A 6,000-nucleotide genomic window follows, 5' to 3' on the forward strand; every position below is an offset into this window, starting at 1 on the left:
CCCATGTCCTCTCTTCTCCAGGCAAAGCAAGTCCAGTCCCTTTGACTGCTTTACCCTCCTTAGGTATGTTCCAGCTTCCCCATGTTCATTAACTGATTCCTAAGCCAAAAACAGTGCTTCACATGAGGAAAGACCAGAACAAAGGAGTGCAGTCTTTGTTGCATTGGGTTGGGAGGGTGGTAATCACATCCCTCTTCTGGCTCACACAGAGTTTGCAGTAAGCTAAAGTTGTAATGCCTTGCTCCCTCAACTTCCAAGGCAGCTTTCCTTCTTCACTCTTTTCAGTAGATATTTTTGACCTTACTATTTAGACTTATTAAAATCATTTTGCTCGTTCTGTCTCAGTGCTGCCTTCTGTGGCAATCTTTTTGAATCCTGATCAAATATGACAATGTATCATCCATACCCCCAGACTCTTTATTAGTAGTCAGTTAGGTAAAGGTGTGGGACAGAACATGGCCAAAACGAAGGCTCTGGCATATTATAAACCGTTCACTAGGGTTTATTGGTGAAATAAACCTTACTTATCCATTTACTTACTTATTTCTCCATTAAGTAACATCCTCTGGATATAGTTGTTTAGGCAACTATGACTTTATCTTATGACTTTGCCTAACAACATAATCACCTGACCCACTTTTCTCCTTCTTGGCAATAAGAATTTTAATATACTTTCATTTAAAAAGTGACAATATTGGGGCGCCTGGGTGTCTCAGTTAAGCGGCCAACTCTTGATTTCAGTTCAGGTCATGATCTCACGGTTGTGGGATTGAGCACCACATTGGGCTCACTGCCAAGTGTGGAGCCTGCTTTGGATTCTCTCTCTCTCCCTCTCTCTCTCTGCTCATGCTGGCTCTCTCACAATTAATAAATAAACTTAAATAAAAATACAAAGTGCCAATATTGAGAAAATGAAAACCAAAATTGAATTTTGTAGTATAATATGAACATATTTATATGTAAGAATTTAAAGGAAATCATTTCAAATACCCTTTTTTAAATTAAAAAAAAATTAATTAATTAATTAATTTTGAAAGAGAGGGAGCATGAACAGGAGAGAGGCAGAGAGAGAGAAAGAATCCCAAGCTGGCTCCACACATCAGCACACATCAGCACAAATATGGGTGTCAAACCCAGGAACCATGATATCATGATCTGAGCCGAAACCAAGAGTCCAACACTTAACTGACTGACCCATCCAGGCACCCCATCAAATACCTTCTTGAAATTGACTTGCTTCTACTGTGGCTCCCGAATAATAACATTTGAGGAAGTTGGATGAAGAATATATATAGGAACTCTTATTTTATTTGTAACTTTTTTTTATGTTCAAACTTATTTCAAAATTAAAAGTTAAAAAACAAAACAATAAGATTAGCTTGAGCTGATGAATTCTTAGTAATGCCATCTACTAGGAATCACTCTTCTAAAGATTTCAAAAATGATGTATTTAAAAATAAATTATAGAATTTTGACAGTTTGTTACAAGATTCACCATATCCAATATATATTCCTTGGTTGTGAAGACAAAAAAACAAATTGTAGTTGTAAAAGTTGTATGCTTTATGTTCCTAGATAGCTTGTTCTTGCTCCAAAGCTAAAAAAAACCCTTCTGTAATTTGCTATTTGTCAACATCCTGTATCCTTCATCTTGAGAAAAATTATTCTTTCCAATAAATAGTTTATTATTTTTCTTTAGCATACTTGGGTGCATAATAGTTACTTTACAGGTTTAGTTAGAGGAAAAGTAGGATCTGATTTATAAAAATTCATTCAATAGAAAACTTTCAAGGACCTAACTTTTGTAAAGAATTATATTCTCTAATTATAGGTTTCAAAATGTGTATTAGTGGAAAACCTTATATAAGTTGTATACATTTGAAGTTTGTCCTTCTGGATATTTGCCATTAAGGGATTATTGTTAATCATTTTTATTTTATCTATGATGATGGTATAATAGTATATTTTTGTAAAAAGAGTCCTTATCACTTAGCAAGGCATATGAAAACATTTACAGATGAAATGATATGATAACTAGGATTTGCTTCAAAATAATTTGAGGGACACCTGGCTGGCTCAGTTGACAGAGCATCTAACTCTTTATCTTGGTCATAAGTTTGAGCCCCACCATGGGCATAGCGTTTACTTTAAAAATAAATAAATAAATAAGAGACACCTGGGGAGCTCAGTTGGTTAAGAATCCAACTCTTGATTTCTGCTCAGGTCATGATCTCATGGTTCATGATTTCAAGCCCCACAATGGACTCCATGTTGAGAGTGTAGAGCCTCCTTGAGATTCTCTCTCTCTCCCTCTCTCTCTGCCCTTCCTGTGGTTCCTCTCTCAAAACAAGTAAAATAAACTTTTAAAAAATAAAAATAAATAAATGAAATAAATAAATAAATAAGTAAATAAGTAAATAAATAAATAAATGAAATGAAATGAAATCTTTAAAAAAATAATTTGAGGGCGTAGGGGGTAGAGTTAGATGAAACACATTTGGCCATACATTGAGGATAACTACTGAATCTGGATAATAGGTATACATGGGGGTTCATTTCATTTTTTTTATGTTTATTTATTTTTGAGAGAGAGAGAAAGAGACAGAATGTGAGCAGGGGAGGGGCAGAGAGAGAGGGAGACAGAATTTGAAGCAGGCCCAAGCTCTGAGCTGTCAGCACAGAGCCTGACACAGGGCCCGAACTCAGGAACCGTGAGATCATGACCTGAGCCAAAGTCAGATGCTTAACCGGCTGAGCCACCCAGACACCCAAAAAATGACAAATATTTTAAACCATAATAGCAAGTTACCAAATCACAAACAGATTACAATACCATTTTCTTTTATTTGTTTGTTTGTCCTTGGTAATCTTTTTTTTTTTTTATCTTTAATTTTAATTCCAGTATAGTTAACATACAGTGTTATATTTGTTTCGGGTGTACAGTATAGTGACTTAATTCTATACAATTCTCAGTGCTCATTGTGATAAGTGTACTCTTTAATCCCCATCACCTATTTCACCCATCCCCACACCTACCTCCCCTCTGGTAACCATCTGTTTATTCTCTTTAGTTAAGAGTCTGTTTCTTGGTTTGTCTCTCTCTCTTTTTTTCATTTGCTTGTTTGTTTTGTTTCTTAAAATTCCACATATGAGGGAAATCATACAGTATTTGTCTTTCTCTGACTGACTTATTTCACTTAGGGTTATATTGTCTAGCTCTATCCATGTTGTTGCAAATGGCAAGATTTCATCCTTTTTTATGGCTAGGGAATATCCATAGAATATATATACCACATCTTCTTTATCCAGCTATCATTGGACATTTGAGCTGCTGCCATAGTTTGGCTATTGTAAGTAATGCTACAATAAACACAGGGGTGCATATATTCTTTCATAGTGTTTTTGTATTCATTGGGTAACTACCCAGTAGTGCAATTACTGGATTGTAGCATAGTTGTATTTTTAATGTTTTGAGGAACCTCCATAGTGTTTTCCACAGTGGCTGCAGCAGTTTGCATTCCCACCAACAGTGCATGAGTGTTCCTTTTTCTCCACATTCTTGACAACACTTGTTGTTTCTGCTGTTGTTTTTTTTTAATGTTTATTCATTTCTTTTGAGAGAGAGAAAGAGCAAGAGTGTGTTTGCGCATGTAGGGGAGGGGTAGAGAGAGAGGGAGAGAGAGAATCCTAAGCAGGCTCCACGCTCAGTGCAAGATAGGGCTCAATCTGACAAATTGTGAAATCATGACCTGAGCTAAAATCAAGAGTTGGACACTTAACTGACTGAGCCACCCAGATACCACTGTTTCTTGTGTTTTTTATTTTAACCATCCTGACAGGTATGAGGTGATATCTCGTGGTAGTTTTGATTTGCATGACAAGTGATGTTGACCATCTTTTCATGTGTCAGTTGGCCATCTACATGTCTTTGCAAAGTTGTTCATAGTTTCTCTAAATTTTTTAATTATTTGTTTTTTTTGGTGTTGGATTGTGTAAGTTCTTTATATATTTTGGATAGTAACCCTTTATTATATATGTCATTTGCAAATTTATTCTTCCATTTAGTAGGTTGCATTTTGGTTTATTTAATTATTTCCTTTGCTGTGCAGAAGTTTTTATTTTGATGTAGTCCTGGTAGTTTATTTTTGGTTTTGTTTCCCTTGCCTCAGGAGACATAGCTACGAAAATGTTGCTGTGGTCGATGTCAAAGAAATTACTGCCTGTGTTCTCTTCTAGGATTTTTATGATTTCAGGTCTCACATTTACATCTCTAATCCATTTTGAGTTTATTTTTGTGTATGGTGTAAGAAAGTGGTTGAGTTTCATTCTTTTGCATGTAGTTGTACAGTTTTCCCAACATTATTTGTTGAAGACACTGCCTTTTCCCATTACATATTCTTGCCTCGTTTATCAAAGATTAAGTGACCATATAATCATGGGTTTGTTTCTGGGTTTTCTATCCTGTTCCATTGATTGGTGTGTCTGCTTTTGTGATAGTATCATACTATCTTGTTTATTACAGCTTTGTAGTATACCTTAAAATCTGGAATCTTGATACCTCAAGTTTTTGTGGGTTTTTTTCAAGATTGCTTTGACTATTTGGGGCCTTTTGTGGTGCCATACAAGTTTTAGGATTACTTATTCTAGTTCTATGAAAAACATTGTTGGTATTTTGTAAGATCCCATTTTAAAACTCTATGTATACTTTGAATAAACATTAAGGGAGAAGTTTAAAAGAATGTACCTCAAACTGTTAAGTGATTTCCTCTGAAAAGTGGATTCAAAGAAAGGTAATAAGGGAGAGCACTTTAATTTTTTTATATATCCCTTTTCATTGTTTAAATTTTTTTTACAATCACTTTTGCAATTAAAAAATTACTTTAGGGGCACCTGAGTGGCTCAGTCGGTTAAGTGTCCAACTTCTGCTCAGGTCATGATCTTGTGCAGTTCATGGGTTTGAGCCCCACGTCAGGCTCTGTGCTGACAGCTTAGAGCCTGGAGCCTGCTTTAGATTCTGTGTCTCTATCTCTCTCTGCCCCTCCCCCACTTGCACTCTGTATCTCTCACTCACAAAAATAAACGTTAAAATTTTTTTTTAATTAATGTAATGCATTAATAGTGGAAAATTTGGAAAATTATGACAATAAAAAGAAAAAATCACCTACCACATTGAGGTTATTATTAACATTTTGATAACATTTATGGCCTTTTTTTGTAGACATAAACATTTATAAAATCATACATATTACAGATTGTGATCATATTATCAAACACTATGAAGTTAATATGACATTACACAAGTCTTAAGCCTTTTTCTTGGACTTCTTACCAAAGTCCAAAATTCATCTTCCCATTACTATCCAAACTCATGTGTGAGTGAAAGAGTTTTTTATCCCTTTTATCAGGTAACTAAAGATGCCTAAGGGCTAGGTTTTGATAACCAGAGCCAGGAAAACTAGCTGCTTAAAATTCTACTCTTAGAGATCACTGTGTCTGTCTAGCAGAGTTAAAGAGGTGAACAGTTATTCAGATAAAGCTGCTTAGGATAAAAATCAATCTAGGTCATTCAAAACCAAAATTATCTTTTACTTCCCTAGAGGTCATTTGCCATAGATTATTTGTCTAAAGGCCTAAGAAGGTAAATCAGAATTTAACATAAATGGAAAATTATTTTACTTACTAGGCAAATGCCAATGCCTTGAGAATACCTGCAAACTATGTATATGTATCATTAATGTGGGAATGTAGATATGCTGAGATACCTAGAGATTAAGGCAGAGAGTTTCTTGACCAAGAAAATTAACCACCAGTTAATTTTCAAGTTTTCAAGGAAATTTTATCAATACTAGTTTTTTTTTGACAATCATCATGACTATTTCATTGCAAGGTTTTTAATTATTATTCAGTTTCTTTAGGTTTATAGTCAATTTTCTGATGTGTATATCATATGTTATATATATGTTTATATTTTATATTACAAGTCATATATATGCATTATGA

Source organism: Panthera onca, chromosome B3 (assembly GCF_046562875.1).
Source record: "Panthera onca isolate mPanOnc1 chromosome B3, mPanOnc1 haplotype 2, whole genome shotgun sequence".
Taxonomy (NCBI): Eukaryota; Metazoa; Chordata; class Mammalia; order Carnivora; family Felidae; genus Panthera; species Panthera onca.